At 42.3% G+C, this 22803-nt stretch overlaps 1 protein-coding gene across 9 annotated transcripts in view; it reads left to right on the top strand.

Moving 5' to 3' along the window:
• Positions 1-22803, top strand: part of zeb2b (zinc finger E-box binding homeobox 2b) — a 464098-nt gene that overhangs the window by 158715 nt on the left and 282580 nt on the right. For all 9 annotated transcript variants that reach the window (XM_044345276.1, XM_044345278.1, XM_044345274.1 and 6 more), the window contains one exon: positions 21907-22001. The gene's annotated coding sequence lies outside the window, so the exon portion shown is untranslated. The remainder of the gene's footprint in view (positions 1-21906; positions 22002-22803) is intronic.

Below are 22803 nucleotides of genomic sequence, written 5' to 3'. Positions count from 1 at the left end.
TTTATCAAAACCCTGTTTACACTGGCTGACAAGACCCCGAGCCGCCAAGAAATTGACTTCCCGGGGAAAAGATGGATGCAGCACGCTCCACATCTGTGAGAGAAAAAGCGCCCGGCAGCTGCGGGCCGGAGGCGATTCCCGAAGATTTTGGAGGGGAATCGGTGTTACGCTGAGGTGGCAATCTGGTTTGAAGTGTACGTCGGGGAAAAAAAATATACCTCGGTTTGGAGAAATACTTGCGAATACATTAAGAAAAAAGCAGATTGGCTGCAGAATTCCCTTTTAAATGGCTTAATTTGCTGAGTGTAAAGGTTGTTTTTAGCAGTGCACTTCATATTCACACCTGGGAGCTGCCTGTTTTAATAAATGTCTTCAGATTTGGACAGGAATTTTGCCAGTTAGGAAAAAGTGAGTGAGTAATACCCCCCTACATAATATAGCTCAGGTGCTCTTTGACAAGGCCCAATCAAGTTAAAGCTTTGTTTTTGTTGTGCTGGGCAGCGCCGGGGTGTGAAGTCATATATTTTTGTCGACACAGACAAATTTAATTAGATGTATAATTGAAAGCAAACGACATGTGTTTCTCATTGACTCCCCCCGAACCGAAATTTGTCATAGATTAGCGGCGATAATCCAAAAGCAACCAACGGTTTACCTCAGTACATGCCTGAAACATGTCCGGATTAACCTCCTAGGAGCTCCCGGGGCAACAACGTTAACGTTATTTGGAAATATTAGCAGGAAATTTGAAATAACAGAAGTATTAAAACTAGATTTTGACACAGGAACCATTAAAGCAGGGGTCTTCAAGATTAGATAACAAAGCAGGACATGCTTCAAGGCCCCTATCATGCCAGCTGGTGTCATGCTAGTAGTGCATACTCATAAACAAACTCAATTAAATTTGCACAAACCAGTTGACACACAATAACCTCGGAGCTTTCAGGGCCCCCGGACTTCTCGGATCCCACGGCAATTTCCAGTTTTGCCCGGTTGGTAATTCAGCCTCGGATGGTCTGCTCGTTCACTCTCCCAGGAAAGAAAAGACGAACAGAAGTAAGATCAAAGTTCACCAGAAGAGTTTTGACTTCACTGCAGAAACACATTATGCTCATAAATACGACTAAATGATAAATAATCCTTTTCCCCGGACCACTGCTACTTCCTGTTAGAGCGAGGAGATCAGCTCACTTTCACTGCCCACACAGCTCACACTCTTTTGGCTTTTGTAGGGCAGCAAATCATGTGACACAATAATGTAATAAGGTAAGCTGGGCTTTAATACTGGGAAAAAGGTGAATTAGATATTTTTACGGCTTAAAAAGAACGCATAATAACGTGCTCGCTGAAATTGCCTCTGGGAGTTGGATAGGAGTGTAGGAGGGTGAGAGAGGATTGTACATGTAAAAAAAAAATCTTCTCTTTGCTGTGTTCCTGAGCTCAGATAAGCCAACATTTCCTCCCTGTTTGGGTTTATTTTCCTACAGCTTTAGAGTCAGGCCTCATATCCCACGCTACAAAGCCTCTGCTCAGTTGAAACCGGAGCCATCTAAAACCTGGACTAGCGGTGTCCTCTTGCGTGACCCCCACCTCCAGTGTTGACCCTTCAGCTGATACCCCCTGAAGTACACAGGAAGCACACACACACACACACACATATCATGAGAAGTATATGAATAAACCACATACATAATTCACATTCCACTAAATAAAAAAAAACAAAGATGGAAAACTTGCCATCATTTAAAGCATTATTTTTACTTTACACATGTGATCAATTAATGATATATAAAAACCAATTAGTGCAGCTAACTCACTACTCTGCACTTCAACTTTTTGGTTATCTTAAATGTTTTGTCTTTCAACTTCAGGAAAAAGGAACATGGGTGGCAGACGGATAATAATAATAAAACTTCAAAGAGCACCTTAACAGTGGTCGATCTGGGTTAACCTGGGAATGGCGTGGGTGCAATCCCATTTATAAGCTGGTATTTTCTTTTTTCTTTTTTCCTGTTGCTGAGGAAAATAAACCACAGCGGAGCCCCTTTCTGCCTCGGGCTCTCTCCCACGTTTATCCTCGACATCTGTAATAATAAGGGGTCATTTGTTGTGATTACCGCTTTTATCTGCAACCTGCATCTTACATCCACAACATCCTCGTCGTTACACCTTCCTCCCTGCGCCGGAGTGTTTACACACTCGCAACCGATAAACTCTTGCCCACGGAGGCTACGCTTAATGCACCGGTACTGTGACAGATATGCATACACAGTTACATTGTACAATAATATACAGTACGGTTGTTGTAGCCGGAGTAGGAGTTCATTATGATGTGTATATGCAGCAGATGTTGTGTAAGTATTCCTCAATGTGTGGGAAGTTATGATAGGGAAAAAAATAGCTTTATTTATTATATACTTATTAACTACATATACCATTACTGCAACTACTGATGATGCTATCACATATCAGCTAAATGCTATTCTACTAGCAATGCTAATGCTAATATTACTACTAGTTCAACTCTTCTTCCTGTTACTACTACTATAGTTAAACTAATAGCTGCAGTTTTAAAGTACTGATGCAACTAATATTAAGGTAGCTAACTCTAATTTTAACCCTTTTTTACAATATAAGCAGTTAAAGATACTGGGCTGATGGCTGATTGGTAACCTCTCGTTAGATATAATTTGCTTGTTGTAGGTATTCTCAGCTTATAGTCAGTTACTGAAATTGCAACATGAGCAAATTTAGGTTGTTAAAAGGATCATAATGGCTGTAATTTAATGTCCAACTCTTATAACTACAGCATATTGAGGTAGATGCTGTGGACAAAAGTAATAACCTGATAATTGTCACTGTATTATCTCATTTAGATCCTTTTATGTGATTTAAACTGTTATTTATGTCAAGATACAATTAAACTAGAGGATGATAAACAATAAACTTACTTTTTTTTGCTGTTTTCTGTTTCTAATCTAAGTTTAAAGCCCTTTTTATGACTTCTTACACCATTACTGTCACTTCTACTTCTGCTATAATAACTACTACTGCAACTAGTACTATCACAACTGTATTTATACCATCCATGATGTTCTTACTACTTACTTCATGTTGTTCAGTGACCCTGCAAGTGAACAGAGCCAAAAGTAGTAAAATCCATCTGAACATCGTGCATGTGCGCGGTTACATGTGTCGACTTTTGTCTCGCCCGCACGTCGTCGCGCTTCGGCAGCCTCTCAAAAGAAAGCGATATCTTTTGTCGGCGAGACAGAAAACATCGGGGCGTCTCTCCCAGATTGGAGTTTTGAGTTTTGAGCGCCGAGGAACTGTCGGAGGACGTGACAGTCTCATGCTGGAAGAATAATGTAACTTGTCAAAGCGGTAAACAGTGACGCGGGAGAGAGTAACGGTGTCAGAAATGTCTGCGGCCCCGACGTAATAAAAAAAAAAAAGGCAATGACTTCCTCGTGAACTGGCGTCGGGGATGGTTGTGTAAAGAGAAGTTTTAAAGTGTCTTGTTGTTTCTGTCTTGAAGTTTAGGGAAAAAAAGAGCACAACACCATCAAGAAAACTTACTTTTTTAATATTTTTCACCAGGTTGTTCTGAGATCTTTATAGGCTCGTTTGTCCTGATATCTGTATTTTTTTTTTTAAAAATCTCACTTTCACACATGATTGGTAGTATCTCCGCTCACTGAGAGCAACAGTAGAGAGAGAAGCTCAGTTCCTTAACAGCACCGCCGCTCGTATCTCCTTCAATCTCCATTATCCCTTCTTCCACACCTTAGAACAGATTAGAGCGTCGCTTGCTATCTCCATCCAAATCTAACAGGATTAAGGGGGATAAAAAGCCACACTTTTAGGTTTCCAGACAATTACCTTTTAAACCCCCCTCCCCAACCCCCCAACCCCCCACTTCAGTTCACTTTATCTGCTTTTTTTTGTCTTTGTTGGGGGAAAAAAAAAGATTTCTCCCACCTTTTTACAAATCAGCGGTAATCAAGTGATGCAGCGGTAAATCTGAAGGTGGGTGAATCCAAGCACTTAAACAACTATCAGTATGAACAGAGATGGATTATGTTTAAAGCATTTAGACGCTGTTGCCTTAAAGGGTTGATTCACCCAAATTACAAATAAACACATACAGGTTTTTCTCTATTATGTAGCCGTACAGATACTGGGACTACTGGGAGTTAAATATATCTTCTTTACAGGATACTCATAAGGAGTTCACATCAGTTTACTTCTTACTAAACTACACTTCAGTTTAGAGAGATGAATAGAGAATAAAAAGGCAGGTTTGCCCTCCGTTATATCTGATTTTCCTGCATGACAAACTATCAAGACTGCATGGCAGTTTTTTTTTTTGCAGGCTGCAGCCAGGATAAATACAAGAATAGAAACATTTGTTTGTATATTCAAAACTAAAAATGTTGTTTAGTTTATCCCATAAAATACAATGCAATGCAAGATCAGATATGTGAGGTTCTTAGTTTTACCCCAATAATACTTCTCTAGGAAATAATATTTATATTTAGAGATTGATATCGTGTTCCTTTTGTGAGAGACACTTAACACGTACACGCACGTACACCTCACCGTGCCTGCATTCCTACACATGTACACAATGCACACTCAACCATACATGCAGCTTCCTTCTTTTCCTATTATAAACATATAATAACTTAACATATATACACACCTATCAACTGACCCAAACTCTAATATTAACCCCGAATTCATGTCCTAATCTTAAAAATTGGAGCCAAAATGTCCTCACTTCCTGTCCCTCGGAGTACATCTGGCTCCCGTCCCTCAGATGCCGTCATTCAGCGAAGAAGAGCGGGGGACAGAGATTTAGGCAAAATCCAGGTGGTTGGTGCCAGACAACCCCCCTCTTCCTCCTCTTCCCCAAAACAGCCCTAACGTTACTTCCCTAAACCCCCATAACCATCTGACTGCAAACACCCCCCCCCCCCCTCCCACCCCCCCCCCTCCCACCACCACCCTTCATTAAATCCCAGCCCTAGGTTAACTCCTTCTTGGCTCAGGCCACTGCCGCCTCCTTCAGCATCAGCAGCACGGAGGGAGGGAGGAGGGCGGGGTGGAGAGGTGAGGTGAACGTGGGGGGGGGGGGGGCCTTCCCTGTTGTTTGATTCATTTCAATCTGCATCCTTAAAGCAGCACCAGGAAGCATTTTTTCACATAAGATAGATTGAAATTAGCAACAAACGTGATGAGAGGATAAAAAAGATTTAAAGAGGAACTTTTGGCGAATTCTTCATCCTTCAGGGCACAATTTGGAAAGTTCGAACCTTGGATTGCGGATCTGACACCCCATGGGAGAAGAGAACAACAACCCAAATATAGTTTGGTATACTTTAAAAAAAAAAAAAAGTATTGATGGATCTTTTTTTGGCCCCATTTTCATGTTTATAGTGTCCAAGCTTCAGGCAGACAGACGCACCAGGGTCTTTATGGCCTGATGGCTTTCAAATGATGTACTGTAACGCTCCTCCTAAACTGTTTCCTAAACAGCGGTACTGTTGCTTAGGACACACACACACACACACACATACACACCACTGGCAGGTCAGTAAGATGATATCTGAAGCTGCTAGGCTGTGACACTATTGTTGTAATTTCCAGCAGCGAGAGGGGCCAGATTTAGAGCGAGCCTCGGGGCGCGATATCGTTTTAACAGACACACACATAGACGCTCCTGAGACACACACACACACACACACACACACAAACACATACTGTATCATCTTCAGCTCACTTGATGTGATTGTACCCACATAATGTGCTTCATTCATGGCCTCCCTGCTCCCAGAACTATTTTTTTGGGGGGGGGGGAATGGTTGTTTTGGTGCTTTCGCCGCTTTAAAAACATATTATAAGAAACAGGAAATACTTAGTTACTTTAAAAACTTAAACTTTAAAACAAATTTTAGAAAAGAAATATGAATAATAGATCTTTTCTAGTATATTTCTCGGCTAATATGAACATAAAAGTATTATTTGACTTAAGTAAAGAAATAAAACAAGCTTGAACTCCTTCATCACCACCAATAACATCAACATACGACATAAAGTATGTTAAATATAAGTGTTAAATATAGTTGCACCCCATATATTTGTGATCCTGCAGAAATCAGGTAACCTTTAACCCTATTTTTGACAAAATACTGTCACAATTTGACAAAATATTGTCAAAAATACACAAAAATATTGTCATACAAAGCAGGACAGTTCAGCTAACTTGAGCTGTTATGAACATAAAGGAGGGATGTTGTAAACTGGTGACCTTTGACCCTTTAATATCTTTATTCTCACCTTTTTCAAGCAGTTTTTCCTACAACTTATAAGCTTCAGGCTGCGGATATTCATTGCTACACACGGATAAAGAAATATATATTTTTACCAAGAATAAAAAAAACACTTGAGATGGATATAATTAATAGATATTTTTAACAGTCTGCCCAAAGTCATCCCATGGCCCCTTCATTCCTGTTTGGACCCTCATGTTGAGAACCGGCTTTGTTAATGGAAACCAAACAGAGAGGGAGCAGACAGAGCGTAGCTTTTGAAGTAAGTTTGAAAAGTGAAAAAGTAGACAAACAGCACATCAATAGAGCAAGTTCAGCAAACTGAAGAAAATACAAACAGAATGAATGTGTAGTTCACAGCAGGTGGTTTGCTGTTTCTTGTCTTTTTCCTACAGGCATAAGAAACTGTATGGTTAAGTGTGTGTCTCTGCGTGTGTGTGTGTGTGTGTGTGTTTGTGTGTGTGTGTGTTCCCGAGGCTCCCCTGCATTCTTTTCTCTGTGTGTTAGCAAACGCATCGACACGCATCCTTGCATGTAAGGCTGTTTGTGTGTGTGTGTGTGTGTATGTTTCATCCTCTCGGGCGCTGAGGAGAGGTGTGTGTGTGTGGTGTGTGTGTGTGTGTGTGTGTGTGTGTGTGTGTGTAGTATGGATTGGGTCAGTGCAACCAGGCATGTTTTCAAACACATGCTAGCCGTCAGATCAGGGTTCCCACACAGGTCTGTCAATGTGGATGTGTTTGGGTTTGGATATCACACAAAAGGTTTAGGGATTGTATGAAAGGATGCCACCTTTGATAGAAAAAAAACCAAAACACACACACACACACACACACAGAAAGATATTTCCAGTAGTTTCATATAGAGTTGTGGTCATCGGGGTTGCGATCTCTAGAAGTTTATTTCTGCACGAGCTAAAAGTTTTGTTCTCCGGGTTTCGCCCATCAAGCTGCCAAAACATCACAGGTAGGGCTGCATATCGAACCCCAATACATCTTTAGTCTGTATTTTATATAAACTAAAATGATATGGCTGCTTGTATTTTAAACATTTTGAAAAGTTTGGCTCCTTTCCTGGTTTAGAAATGAAAGCTTTTGCAGAAAGCGATGGATCAAATAATGGATTTTTTGCAGCATTTGTACCTAAACTCAGGTAAAACATGCACTCAAGTGTCCTAACCACATGGCCCCTTTGTAAACACGATGCAGTCACATGACCAAGAAATTATATAGAATTTACAAGCATACAGATGAGGTATAAAGGTAGTATTCGCCGTGAATCTATTCGTACTTCCTGTAAACCTTTAAATCCTTCTGACGATTTAAGTATTGCATTAAGAAATTTCCCATAAGCCCTGTTGCTTGGTTTCCTTACTTTTTTTTTTGTTGTTGTTGTTTTTGTTTTTTGCCTGAACAGGACAGCCATGTTGGAAGTCTTTCACTCCTTCTACCATCTGCTGTCACAGCGCCCTCCCCCTGTTTTGTGCCGTAAAGCAGTCCAGCAGGTTTCCCTCCAAATCTGAACAGGTGGCTCACGATGAAAAATGTATTGTTGGACAGGCTGACAGTCTTGAGTAATAGTTTGATTCTAATGTAGCAAAAATGTACTCCGCGGTGACTTATTAGTATTAAAAAATAAATATTAGAATAAACGTTAATGTAGCAGATAATCTCAGGTGAGAGCAGAGTGGAGCTGGACCCCGGTTGCAGCAGCTTAAATACTGCAAAAACACTTAAAAGTGTTCCCATAGAGTTGCATAGAGCAGTGTGTTTGAGAGCAGAGGGGGACTTTAGCACACCAGATGGACTCTGTCACGCTCCGGCTCGAGGCCTATCTGCCGGCCTCAGAATTTCATTAGTAGCTTGGCCCCGGTCGCAAGTTTGAAGAGCATAAGAGGTTCGATCAAAGGATTAGCAGCACATCTGAAGCAACAAATGGTCCACTTTTTTTTTTTTTTTTCCTTTTTGCGCCCTCCCACCACCACAAAGTGCTCAGACCTGGCCAAAATAAAAGGGCGGGGGGTTGGGGGGGGGATAAGAGTGTGTGTGTGGCAACACAGGAATCTTCTTGTCTAGAGAAAAATGTCCTAATCTAATTACTCAAAGATTTAAAAAGTGACAATACAGAACAGAACAGCTTTGCTATTTAATGTGCTGTTAATGTGATTATAGATCATAGAAGTGACATTTTTTTGGTATATTGCAAAAATATCAGAGAAAATCAACATTATTAGGTCCTTATATTGCGTTGATTTAGCTGCTTTTGCTATTAAAATGAATAAATCAGTGTTGTAATTTGCAATTATCACACTTTGCTCATTAAAACCTTTGCTAAATTGAGTTGTTTTGGCTCCAAATGTCCCCCATACCAAGTGCTTCACTAGTGTATATTTATTTTAATACTCTTATCTATTGTAAATCTTACAACAAAGTGCTATTTCATGTGAAAGGTGGCAGATTTCTTGCTGTGAAATGCTCTCCTGCTGCTGCGGTGCCCTTCAGCAAAGCACTTCTACTTTAAGTGCAGGCAGTTGTCGAGTGTTTAAAATAAGGTGGCTGTGGTTAAAATCAGCTTGGGTTTTCTCTGAGCAGACTTCTTCGGGTGTGTTGAGTCGCTTGAATGCACGGTTAGGTAACAGCGTGTCCAGTATTTTATTTTATTTTATTTTTTTTTTCCATTTCCCTCCTCCTTCTCTGTTTGATCAATGAACTCGATTACAGCCGTGTCCTGAGGTTCCTCTCACCACGGCACTCTCTCATCCTCTCCTTCTTTCTCCCTCCGATGATGCATCACACGAGCCACACCTGACACTTCCGATGGCCCCCCCCCCCCTAAAAATCTCTTCAATAAATAAGAGGGGCATGGTTGGAGCACCCAGGCTTTCTGTTCCTCTCTATCTCTCTTGTCTCCCAACCCAACCCTTGTACTCCCCTCCTAACAGCTCCAGCACCCAGCCTCCGTCTGATTCCTCTCCGCAAGGGTAGCCTCTAATAGATTCCCCCAGCTCCCATGTATTATTAATGCTTACTGCTCTCCAAGGTGGCAGTGACAAATAGGGAGCAAAATTCACTGACTAGCGGTGAATGTACTTTTTAGTCATGCTTGAGCTTCCCCTAGTCCATACTGCTGCCAGTTGGAAGATTTCTCTCTCTTCTCTTCCTCTCTCCTCTCGCTCCCTCATCTTTCTTCTTCTCTACTTTTTTCACCCTGGCCGCGAAGGAGCACGGAGAAGTTGACCACAGAACAACTCAAAAGCGAACATCCCTCTTAGGGAATGCTCATGGGAGAGCGGTGTACAGTAGCATACAGAAGGTGGAAAGGAAAAAGAAAAATATCTTTGAGTAATTATTAATCTCTTGTAGAGGTATTTTTTTTATTTAAGTGCATTAATTTGAACCAATAATCTGCTTTTTACCTGATCTTTTTACATAGAGCACAATTAAAGGGTGATAAATTTGCATTAAAGTGGGCCTATTATGCTTTTCCTTATTTTCAGTCATATATATATATAATGTCGGATGTTCATATTAAATGTGGCTAAAGTGTCAAATAATGAGGTAAACATGTTTTTTCTACTTTCAGCTCGAGCCGACGTTGGCTCATGACAGATTCTAACATTATGGCATTTTTCCATAGTTTTGGTGGTCGTCACGCCGAGTCATGACTTGACTTGAGCTGGCATGTCGTGAGTGTTTTGCCATTACACATCAGGGTAAAGTTAAATAAGTAGTTTACCTGTTGGAGGTTTGCTGGTCGTCTGCAGCTCTTCATCACTGGATGTTTCTGCTTGTACTGTTCCTCCCTGCGTTATTTCTAATAACTAAGCTCCAAATATCTCCATCTTCTTGTTTGAACCAGTTTTTTGTTAATGAAGCTTATTCATTGAGGGACATGATTGTTTGGTTCTTTACAATAAAAGTCTCCTGTTACTTAGTCGTTTAAAAGCTTTTAATATGAAGCAGTAAAGCAGAAAATGTTGGACGTTTGCATCAGCGGTAACTTAACACAACTCGAATACGGCGCCCGGAAAGCTGGACGGAGTGGGGTCATCGGGAGGGGGGCCGTTAAGAGACAGGACCTAAAACAGCCTGTTAGAGACAGAGGCTGAACTGAGGGGCTGAATAAAGGGCCTCTATAAGATAAATAAGAAGTTTTAACTGTGAATCATGCAAAACTACTCTAGTTGAGTCCCAGAATAAAAATATAGAGCTGGAAATGAGCATAATATGTTCCCTTTAAAAATGCATATCACTGAATAAAACAATCAGCCAAATTTTGCTCTGCTGTGAAATGCAGCATTTATTTTATTTGCTCCAAAATATTTAAATTTCTGTTTTTCATCTGTGATAAGATCACAACGAGTTATGTCACATATGGCGCCAGCTTTAAGGCGATGCCACAACAATTGCAGATTACCTTATTATTTATGTCAGGACTCTTTGATCAAGTCCTCATAAATATATTTGAAAGCACATATTGTAACGGCAAGTACTTTAAAGCTGCACTTGATATTGTTAAATCAAACATTTATGTCTAATATGAAAGAGTTTACTTGTGGAGACTCGTGCTCAGTGGAGTGTTTTAGCCTCTTTTAGCTCATTATTTTGATTTGACAGTTTTGATTCAGTCTCACTTTGCTTCCAGTGATCCCGTTTCCAGCTGCAGCAGGCAGCTGTTTTCATTGAAAACACTCTCATAAACCTTCTTTACGCTACTTGCTCAGCACCAAACAGACAGACAGACAAAGTTAGCAACTAGTTGGTAAACACCAGAGCTTAAAGAAGAGTGAATATTTGTCAGATCGCCAGAGAAGACTCCACTGAAGTCACTCTGTATCTGCTGGATGTGTAAATGGGCAGCTGTTTCATAACACTATCACCATAGAGTATCAATTTTATAAATATGTCAGTGTTCTATTAACAGCTTATTTTGCTGCCCAGAAATGGCCAAAAAATTAAACAATTCTACTTTAAGCTTAATATTTACATGATAAAAGTTCACACAGCTGTTCATTAGCTACAGACTGCTACTACTACCTAGCCTTTTGACAGTGGGTCTGTACCGGTCTTCCCCCTGGACCCCCCCCCCCCTTTTCCTTTGTTGAAATAACTGGAAGAATCGTCTTAAATGTGTGTCATACATAAAATACTTCTGTTGCGACAATTTTGGCAATTTCTTGCTGATTATTTGTGACACACTTTATGTGTAAAAGGGCCTGCAGCTACATTTGTTTGGTGATATTAAAGTCTCACAGTCACAGTAACATGAGGATAAAGGGTAGGTAGGCATGTAACAGACTCCCTTTTCCCGAGCTGCACAGTTCACAACCAGCCTCGAGGGACAGCATCTACAGAGGTTAACCCAGATTTGTGTGTCTCTTCGGGGCTTCACCTCTCCTTGATTCTCCTACCTGGATGTGACAGAAATAGGAGCAGCAAAACAACTCTTCCCTTCCCGAAAAACAGCCCCAGCTCACGACTAATCGCAGGCTCCTGACCTGTCAGGCTCTTTTCACCGATGAGACAGACTTACCTGGAAGTGGTGTTTGTGTTTTCACTGAAGCATATGTTACACAGTCAACACCTTTATCCGAAGAGCCTCCTGGTGTTGTTGAGGGCGTTTATGTCTTTTGGAGCTTCCTGCTTCACCTGTTGAATTTACGTCCACAGAGAATAAGATGTCAGGTGAATATGTTTTGTCACCCAAATGGTAATATTTCAAGAGTTAAGGAAAAGTTCAACATGGCAACCAGCAAGTTTTGGAAGAAACACAGCATCCAACCAAGTCATCATAGAGTCATTGGCATTGATTATCAAACCCTCTCCCTCCTATAGGTAGATGGTGCAGGTGTAAACATGCTTAAACATTCAGAGAGGCAAAGTGTCTGATACAGCTGCCAAAATTGCTTCTAGTGTGTTACTGTCCTTAGGAAGTGCCCAGATGTGGATAACTAAATTAAACAGGGAATCAAACCCCTAACCATGGCGGTGTTAGTGCCTTGCTTTCTATCAGAAGAAGACCAGAAGAAACAGCTTTGACTGAAATATTCTGTTAGAACTGCAGCAGACCTTTGTTCATGGTGTATTAAAATATGTTGCCAGGCATTTGATGGAAAAAGGGGGATCTGTGCATATAATATGAACCTGTTAATATCTGTTTGATTAAGGTTTAACATGAGTGTTCCTCCCTCGACTCCATCAAGGCGTCGTTCGTTCACAGGTTGGCACTTTTGGTTCAGCGGAAATAATTAATTACAGCGGTGGGTCAAACCTTTCCTCAACGGTTTGGAGGGTTGGGGGGGTGGTTGGAGGGGTTTGGTGCTCTCTTGTCTCAGAGAAAACACCCTTTCCTCCTATCATCCTCCTCCTCCTCCTCCTCCTCCCAGCCCCCCCCTCCCTTCGCCTCTGTCTTCATTCGCCGAGCGCCGTGACGCGAGAACCCACTCTACAGCTGTTCCCCTGTTGATCAATTAAAAACATGCTTTGGTGAAATAATTAGCTGACATTTGCTCCTACTTAACAGATGTTTCTGTGGATTCTGCCTGTAAAAAGTACAGAGGTGGAGGAAAGTTGTGTGTGTGTGTGTGTGTGTTAGCGTGTGGTGATGTGTGTTTGGCGTGGCAGGAGGGGGGAGGAAGGTACTCGCACATTAGAAAAAAGGTTCTTCTGCTTGCATTTCAAAGTTGTGTACATCTTTTAATGCAATTATGAGAGGTGGGCCCTTCGCTGAAATGATTTGAATGCTAATTTGAGCGTTGATCATCATAGTTAACCATCGTTTACATAATTACCCCGTAATTAGCATCACATTACAGCAATATTATTGGCATTAAGCAATTAATTAAACCCAAATATGGATTGTTGCATTGCATTGTTTGTGTGTTTGTGTCTGTTTGTGTTTGTCTGAGCTTCCTTAATCATATTTTTTTGTTTTGAACCAAACCAAATCCGATGCTCCTGTGCTTCGATTGCTGTTTCCCAAACAAGTATTTTCACTTGGCTACTTTTGGCTGCCTTTGAAGGCTCCTGGAGTTGGAATATTGATTTGGATCCCACTTAGAAAACAAACAGAAACAGTATATGTGTGTGTGTGTGTGTGTGTGTGTGTGTGTGAGAGAGTGAGAGAGAGACACACAGTCCTAATCATCTACCGTGCACAGTGTCCTCCTCGGTCTCTTCCCTCTCATCATCATCATCATCATCATCAGCATCATCGTTAATCAAATAAAAATACGCTCACATCCCCTCATCCTCTGCGTGACATCTTCAACAGCGAGATGAAATTCCCTCTCCAGAGTGTGAGGGTAACACACACAGGGAGAGAAGTTGAGGAGGAGGAGGAGGAGGAGGAGGAGGAGGAGGAGGGAGGGAGGTCGGAGGTGGGGAGGGAGGTGCAGCTTCCCTAATGGCAGACGGCTTGTCAGGATTAGGGCAACGGGGGCTGTAAAATCTACGCCTGATGAGGTGACTAGCTCTCCCTCTCAGCTCCAGCGCTTTACAGATTTGCCCACCTCTCTGGAACTTTCCTCCCCTCACGCCGCCGCCGCCGCCACCGCCACCGTGCTCGGTTGCCGCTCTCTCTCTCTCTCTTTCTCTCTCGCTCCTTTGAAGCCCACTTTTGAGTGCATGCTTCGATGCCATCCATCCGAGCCCCCCGACTTTATGTTTCAGGCTAAATTGGCTGATTTCATTACCATTCAGGTGAAGATTGTAGGGGGTGGTGGGAGGGTGAGGTGGAGGAGGGAGGGAGGGAGGGAGGGAGGGGGGGGGTGTTTTGGATTTCTTCTTAAAGCAGCTTCTCAAAACCTCTTCTTAAATAAAAAAAAAAAAAGAGAGAAAAGGAAGAAGAAGAAGAAAAAAAAAACGCAGCAGAGGGATGTCAGCACAGGGTGAAGCAGGTGCAAAAGGTTTAACCGTTGCCAGCCGAGACGCCAGGCCAACTCTGGCAGCTAATCCCCGAGGTATTTAATGAACTTTTTCTCTTAAACCGCCTCCGCTAATACTCAGAGGCCGTGCTCTTACACGTAGCAAGAGCACTGGAAGCCACGAAGATGACGAGCATTTTTTTTTTTTTTTTATACCTGTAATAGAGGTTTTTAAAAGGGTAGGTCCTCCATTTGGAAAAGGAATGATTTAAATTTGCAGCTCTCTCTTCAACCTCAGGCTTGTCTGTTTTTTTTTTTTTTTGTTTTTTGTGTGTGAGAGGAAAGACCCAAAATGTAGAGTATTATTATTATTGTTATTATTATTGAGAGGTGGATTGCTAAACCGTTTTGGGAAATCCAGTGCATATGTAGTTTTTGTGATGCCTGCAGTGCTGGAGATATTTGAGCTTCCCCTAACCTTTTTTTTTTCTTATTTTCATGATTTTCATCTTGTCTGATTTAATAGCGCCCCTTCCACACATCCACCCCCCCCCCCCCCCCCCCCCCCCCCCCCCCCAACCGCACACACACATATATATACATACACACACAAAATAAACCAAATAGAAACACATACGCCAAAGGAAAGATCTCACGAGCAAGGTTGGCTGTCAGAACAATTGGGAGCACTGGAAAATAAAGCTTCCTCGCTGGCGAATTACCTTTCTGTCTGTAATTCCAGAGGAATGTTACTGAAACATTAAGTGAACAGGCAGGCAGGAAAGAAGACCAAAAAAAAAAAATACTTGAAATATCCCAAGGCTATTTCTTTTTGCTCCAGACGTAGAGAAACAAAATGAACTCCCAAGTTCAGGTTGAGGCTCAGCTTAGCCCCGAGGTTCGACCAACGAAAGTGTGTGTGTGTGTATGAGTGTGTGTTGTGAGGAGGAGACTCGGCCTCACCCCCCCCCCCCCCCTCCACCCTTCTTCTCTCACCTCACACACACACATATCTACCCATCCTGCAGTAAATGAAGTGACAGGACAATTTGCATTACTGCCCTTGACTTGAGCCTAGCATTCACACACATAGACAAACACACACACACATATAATTACATGCATGCGCACACCGCCTCACACATTCATCATAACGAGCATAAAATCAACACTAGGTTTTCTTTATTTTACCTTACACGTGTTCTCCGTCTGACACCATGAATATGTAGCTGTGGGTTTTTTTTTTAAAGCGAAGCAATATTCAGCAAATAAAGTATGTGTGTGTGTGTGGGGGGGTGGAGGAGGAAGTGTTTATGCCCGTTTGTAGTCATGTGTCATGTCGGGTTTGGATCTTTGCGGTAAAGCCTCGGGGTCAGGTGTTAGGTTCAACACTTGCGCGGAAATCGGGATGACCTGTATCGCCTCGGGGCCGCAACACCAAACACAACAAACAGATAGAGGCGGGGTACTAACACAGCCGGGGTGGAAGCGGCGTCGGATAGAGCGAGGCATTAATTGCTCCGTACGTTCAATATAGACCCCAAAAATGAGTTAAATTACACAAGTGTTGTCTCAAGACTTGGTTTTCCCATGTCAGGAAATAAAAGGCCCAGTAACAATGTCTTCCCCTCACAAATTCAAAGACGCTGATGCATGTTTCCACTAAATTAACGGTCACATTGTGAAATATAACCCGAGTGGTGGAGGATTCTTGTGGCCCCACAAATACCCACACAATCATAAAAAAGACACAAGAAACTATTGAAAGAGTCTGTGAGAACAAGCTTTATTGGCTGTTTTTTAGTAGGAAAGTTCAGTCATGTTGATTTGTTTGTCTCAGATTTGCTCGGATCTGTGAGGGTTCATTACTCACAACCTTTGTAAAAAAAAAGACGTGTGACTATATACGGTAAATTGCAGCTGTCATTTTACAAGAACTAAAGATAAAAACCAATGATATCTTGTGAAATCACTGAAGTTAAAGGGGTTTTTTTCACGTTTCATGCAAATGATTCAGCCTTCCTGGATGTTACTGTCGATTTAAAATTGAGGTGTCACACTGACACACGGCTTAATCCACAATAAATTCATACAGCGAGTGTGTCAGGATCTCAAAAAACGGTGACACAGAGCTGTGGCAGTGCGATGAGGCCCGCAGAAATGAAGAAAACCGCCAGGAGGAGAATGGCGTCAGCGCCTCCCTGGCTGTCCACCCGTGGCAGATCAATAGACTCGCCAAGCGTCCCCGACACGCTGCCTCTCTGACGGAGGCGTGCTGGAGCACAGGGCCGGGAATAAGTCTAGGGGTTCAGGGCGCGCCGGTCCATCATGGCGTGTCACGGCGATGAAATGAGTTGTCTCCAGCCACCAGATCGATGGCTGACATAAGAGCGGCGAGCCGCTGAGAAGGGGGGGGAGGAGGGAGAGAGAGAGAGGGGGAGAAAAGGAAGGGGAGCGGGCTTCCCAAAGTTATTACCTTCACCTCGCTGTCAGAAATCACGGTGTGATGCATTACATGTGTTCCCTGTTGTGTAGTGTGTGTAAGGGGAGCACAAACAGAGGGGAACGGGATGAAAAATGCAGTTTCCGCTCCATTCGTCTCCCATATACCACTGCGTTGTCACGGACAGACGGGAGTGTCCCGGCGTACTTTTGTTTGTAAATAGGCATCACTCACTGCTGCGTTTCTTTCACTGCAGCAGCCAAACTGAAAAGATTTACTTTCTACATGTGGAGCGTTTAAACGTCACTTTCATCCCCAGTGAGGATGATGAAGCTGCAGCAGAAGGAGATTCAGTTCTTCACATCCTCATCTTGTAGTGAAATGTCACTTTTGACTGTTGAAAAGTACTTTGTTTTTATTGTTTTTTTTACTTCATAAGATTTTTTTCTATGATTTATTTGTTTTATTTTAGTAGAAATTGCCTGTCAGAGGTTACAACAGTAGCGCACACACACACACACTTGCACACTTGGATGGTCAAAAACAAAGACAGTGTGAAATATCTCTTTAGTACTAAAGACATCTGAATAACAATCCCACTAGTTTACCCTCTGTGCATGTGATGATGAATACCATTTAAATAAGGGCAGGCCACGCCCCTTGAATCATTTGATGACGATTGATCGTGACACGCTAATTTTTCAAGGGTAATTTCCAAAATGCGCCTCACACGTAACGTCTGGACTTATTAATACAAACGACGGGGCTTCGTCTCCTCGTTCCCGCCCCCCCTTTGGCATGCGACGTTGTTCGTCTGCTCCTGGCAATAATAAATCACGCCGTGACAAGTGCCGCACTCTTAACCTTGATGGACTGAGAATCAACGACCCCCTTCAAATAAAGCCTGATTACGCGATTGGCATCGATCATTGCTCTTGTCTTCTTCAATAAGGAAGTGCTTATTCCGCCGCTTTGACCCCAATGTCCGAACCAGAAATAAATAAATAAAATAAACAGCCAGGACTTCAGTTTAAAGGACCTCTAATTCCTTCAATGATGACATACTGGGAAAAAAAACTCTTCTTCTCCTCAACATATTTCATTCTCTGTTCTGATTTCAGTTATTATTACGTTTATACTTTTAAAGTTTTAAATCTTATCTGCCTCAGGATGAGAATAATGTTGCTTATGAAGTTTTAAACATATTTGATTTAAGGGTTAAATATAATTAAATTGAATCATATTGAAGTGTGGTTTACAGCAGTAGCTCCTTTGCTACAAACAGGCCTGATTGGATGGATTTCACACTTCCTCTGTGAGGGAACCAATCAGGACCAAGTTGATATGAAACTTTATGAAAAAGGATGTTTTTGAAAATGTGGCAACACTTTAAATTCAACGGGACACTTACATTACATGTGTTTGATTCTATAAAATATGTATGTTGCTGTTAAAGGGTCTTTAATGGTTGTTTTTAAGAAAAATGTGCAGATTTTGAGTCACTTTCAGGACATTGTGGAGATCATCTGTGAAAAAAATGTTCATTTTTTAGGTTGAATATCACCCTAACCCCAACCATAACCATAACCCTAACCCCAACCATAACCTCAACCATAACCTTAACCCCAACCATAACCTTAACCCCAACCATAACCCTAACCCCAACCCTAACCCCAACCATAACCCCAACCCTAACCCTAAACCCTAACCCCAACCATAACCTCAACCATAACCTTAACCCCAACCATAACCCTAACCCCAACCCTAACCCCAACCATAACCCTAACCCCAACCCTAACCCCAACCCTGTATACATGACTCATATGTGTTAAGAGAGACTTCTTTGGCATGTTAAAAAACCAAAAAAAACAATGCCTGTTTTATTTTTACTTTCATCTCACATCCACCCACCCACCGAGGGAGGCCAGGGGACCCACGGGTGCTACCTCAGGTCTGGCACGCCGACCTGTCTGTCAGTGTTACTCACAGGGCTTTGAATTCGCCGTGACAGGTGCCAATCTGCGGCGCCTTGGCGATAACGGTGTCACACAGCCTGGCGCTCGGAGGCGACCTTAGGAAAGCCGCCTTTACAGATGCCAAACATTTGAAGTTGTCGAGTAGTTAAGGAATAACAATGGTGGCATTTGTGTGACTCCTTGAATGTGTCTCCTGTATTATTTGTGGTTGATTTATGGGTTCTGAGCTGAAGCGATAACCTGTTTAATGCTTAGATGGAAGGTTTTTTTTTTTGTGTGTGTGTTTGTGTGACATTTGCCTTTGCTGTGATATGGTTTATGCATGAAGAGTCAGGACACTGGATATAAGTTGTCTCATAGCGGATACTGATAGAGATAATTACAGCTATAATATGAAAATGTAATGTTTTATCAGTTGTGATGCATTTCAAGGGGACCTGAAAGAGAAACCTGTTTCCCAAAGGAGAGAGTTGGCATTTCTGCTCACATAACCTCCTTCCTGTTTACATGACAGTGTATGTGTGTGTGTGTGTGTGTGTGTGTGTTGGGGGGTAGTAACAGGTGTCAGAAGCCTCACATACCTCCATATATTTGTATATTTATAACCACACTCAGTCTGAAGCGCGCACAGAAATTGCACACATTTTCACACGTACAGAAGAGAGAACACATTAGACTGAAGAATGAAGAGTTTTTGTGACAGACGCTCTGGTGATTTGGCCTCTTTGAATCCCTCTGTGCGTTTTAAAACTCAAGTTTTCAACTATCAAAGTGCTCAACCTAGTTTACTATATACCAGTATGCGTACACATTATTGTATATCACTGTTTTCAAGCCCAAAATGCATTTTTTATTGCTGCATCAAACCGTCAAATGTAAAAATTCTGTTCTGTTTTGAGTAATTTTATAAAAAATTGTGGTATCTTTGGAAGAATTGACATGTTTAGTAGAATTTAAGTTATAAATTTGTGTCTTTGAACGATTCTTGGCTTGATTAAAGGTCTTATTTTTAACTGGAAGGTCAGTTTAAGTTAAGATGTGGGCGTTCACGCCACGCAGAAGCTAAAAGTCAGGATATCACAACCTCTGCTTCACAAATTTCTCATGTACCCCTTTACTATACTCTGATATCCACATCCTGAGCAGCAACACCACAAAAAAATGACTCATTATCATGCCGAGAGACTTACTTATCAGCCACAAGAAGCTGAAGAGATAAGAGTTGTTTCTTAGAATGAGTATCTGCATTTCTACTTAACTATAAGATCTGGCCAACACGAGGCTGTTGCGAATAGTTTCAGTATGTGTTAGTGTGAGAATTTGTTTGTTCAGTTGCTACTACTTCACACACACGTACACAAACATATAGCAAACATAAAGTCCGGCCCTGTCTTCTTCTTCTTCTTCTTCTTCTTCTTCTTCTTCTTGTTTTCCTTCCTTCCCTCTCAGCAGATTTCCTTTCTCAGAAGCTTCTCTGCTCCTCCCACACACTGGAGATCAATTTGTCTTGCCGACAGGAATCCATATTTTTCTCATCGCAGGTACTGCTTCTTCCAGGACACCACACCTCCTACTCGCCTCCCGCCCCCCTCCCCCCCTCCCAGCCCACCATCACCTCCCTGCAACCGTCCATTCACCTCCCCGCCCTCCGAACCCTCATCCAAGCGCAGCTGAATCAGCTCCCAGCCTCCCCACCGCATGAACAGACTAACAAACTAGCAAACACAGCCGAAAAACACAAAAATACTTACATAAATGCATGTGCAAACCACTTAAACCAACAAACATGCTTGCCCCGCGTATACCCCTGCATGCACAAACACACAACAAGTCTTCCTGTTCTTGTTCAATTTACAGCGTCTGAGCATTGAACGCTGCTGTTGGTCCCTGCGGCTGATTTCTAAAGGTGTTCCATCACTCTGCAGAGAGAGAGGGGGAAAAAAATAGGATGCACTCAAAAGTGGGTAGAAGAAGAAGAAGAAGAGGAGGCCTGGAAAAAAAAAAAAAAAAAAGAAGCAGCTTGATATCAACTGGGGAGCGGATGAGGGAGGGAGGCATTTTACAACACGTTTTTCTCTCACCGTTGTCTACCTTGGTCCGAGGAAAGACCGGCGGGCTCCCTGGTGGCCGCCGCAGCGATCAATACTACACAAGAGTTGAATTAGACCTCAAGTAGAGCGCACATCTACCTTGGCGGAGGCAGGGGCCCGACCTGAAATCCCTTGAACATTTACTTTCTTTCCACCGAGTTAACCAATAACTGGATGAAATGAGAGGGAAAAGAGCAGCTGTCTTTCCTGTTTCTTATCTCTGCTTTTTTTTTTTTTTTTTTTTTATATCTTCTCCCCCCCCTCCCCCCCCCCCCCCACCTCTCTGCCTCTTCTCTGTCTCTTCTTCTTCTTCTCCTTCGTCCTTGCTTTTTCGCCGTCGCTCTCGGCGCTCAAACTCTCAGTATCTGTTTTGCCTTTAAAGAGTCACTTGAGCAGAAATGAAATGCACAATTAGCAGATATCCAGAAGAAATGGGACACACACACACACATACACACACACGCACATGGGATGCATGCATGTGTAAGCATTGTAACTACACACATACACACATTGACACGTTTTTTTCCCATATATCCTTAATTGAATCATGTAGTCTCATTGACATTGACTTATGCTTGAGCGGCTCAAAGCGATAAACTGTGAGATGTCTTTGCTTTAACGTGACAATCTTTAAGATGTTTGTTTTTTCCCCCCGTCGTAAGTCTCCATCTTGATTCTCGTTGCTCTTTGGTTTCTTGCGCCGCTCTCTTCAGAGATTCACCTGTTTGAAATCACATTTGGACACAATAAAATCTTAACTCAAGGTGCACTAATAAGCTTTTTCTAGAGTCTCAACTGCATCTCATGTCTTCCTCAGTGGAATAAGTGTTGAGAATTGAATAAGTTGAGTATTTTCAAGGTCGAGAATTAACTTTATGCTTTATATAATAGAGAATTAAGAAAAAAAAATGCGACAAAACAGAAATAAAGTTCTGCCAAAGTCCCTTAAAGTAATAAAATAACAGCAGTAGGTATTTAAAAGCCACTTGATACATTTATATTTACCTGAATATTATATTTAATTTGTAATTTTATCAATTTTATCATAATATATTCACCATTTAAACATTTTTAAGATTACTTAGAGCATAGAGAATGAAACTTAACATTGACAGGCATCACATGTAAAGTAATTTGGAATAATGTAATAATATAAGTGGATAAATATAATGTTTTCTTGCCTTTTTCACTTTTGCAGGAAGTGTCTGCACTAACCAGCAGGTGAGCATCATCACCATCATCCTCATCTTTCCACCCTTCATGCACCTGCGACCCCTTCTACCAGCGGATCAGGTAGGTGCCTTTTCCCTGCCAGATGCCTCCTAGTGAATTTGGGTCAGGAACAGTCACACACACACACACACACACACAGTCCTTCTCCTGGATCAATAGGAGGCACTCAGTGCAGCTGACGCCCTCTCACACCTGATACTTCGCCCCAAACACCCTACACCAATCCCTCCCCCCCCCCACAACACACACACACACTCCAACCTGGCGAGGGACCAATTACACCAACCGGAGGGAATTACCCAGGGTCCCCCCTCTTGTCTGGAGTGATATCTCTAAGGATTACAGGTACTTAGCTCCCATTATGTCTGCTCTATTACCTGCCCACCGCCTCTTAACACACACCAGCCTCCTCTGTGTTCGCCTGTTTGCACAACAATCCCTCCCATCGGCCCGCTACCTTTTCACTTCTCAATGGGCGCTTTGTGGGGTTGAGAAAGGTGTGTGTATGTCCGTGAGTGTGTGTGTGTGTGTGTGTGTGTGGAGGAGGGGGCGGCAAACAGGCACACACACATTTTTTTACACCTACACACTCCTCTCCTCAGGTACATGCTGTCTTACTTAGTGCATTTTCACGCTCACGGTTTCTATAAACACACAAATGTTCTCTCTCTCTACATCACACACACACACACACATGCACGGTCTTTCTGTATAGACACACACACTTTTCAATGCACTTTTTTTGCAGATGTATACACACACACAGTCAGCGTTCACGCACGCAGAGACAGTTTGCACACACACTCGTTTGTGCAAACACTCATTGTGTTGACACACCTGTACGCTCACTTTCTCCCCACAC

Source organism: Thunnus albacares, chromosome 24, assembly GCF_914725855.1.
Source record: "Thunnus albacares chromosome 24, fThuAlb1.1, whole genome shotgun sequence".
NCBI classification, from domain to species: Eukaryota; Metazoa; Chordata; class Actinopteri; order Scombriformes; family Scombridae; genus Thunnus; species Thunnus albacares.
The sequence above is the reverse complement of the archived record's forward strand: the minus strand, read 5'-3'. Positions and strand labels throughout refer to the sequence as shown.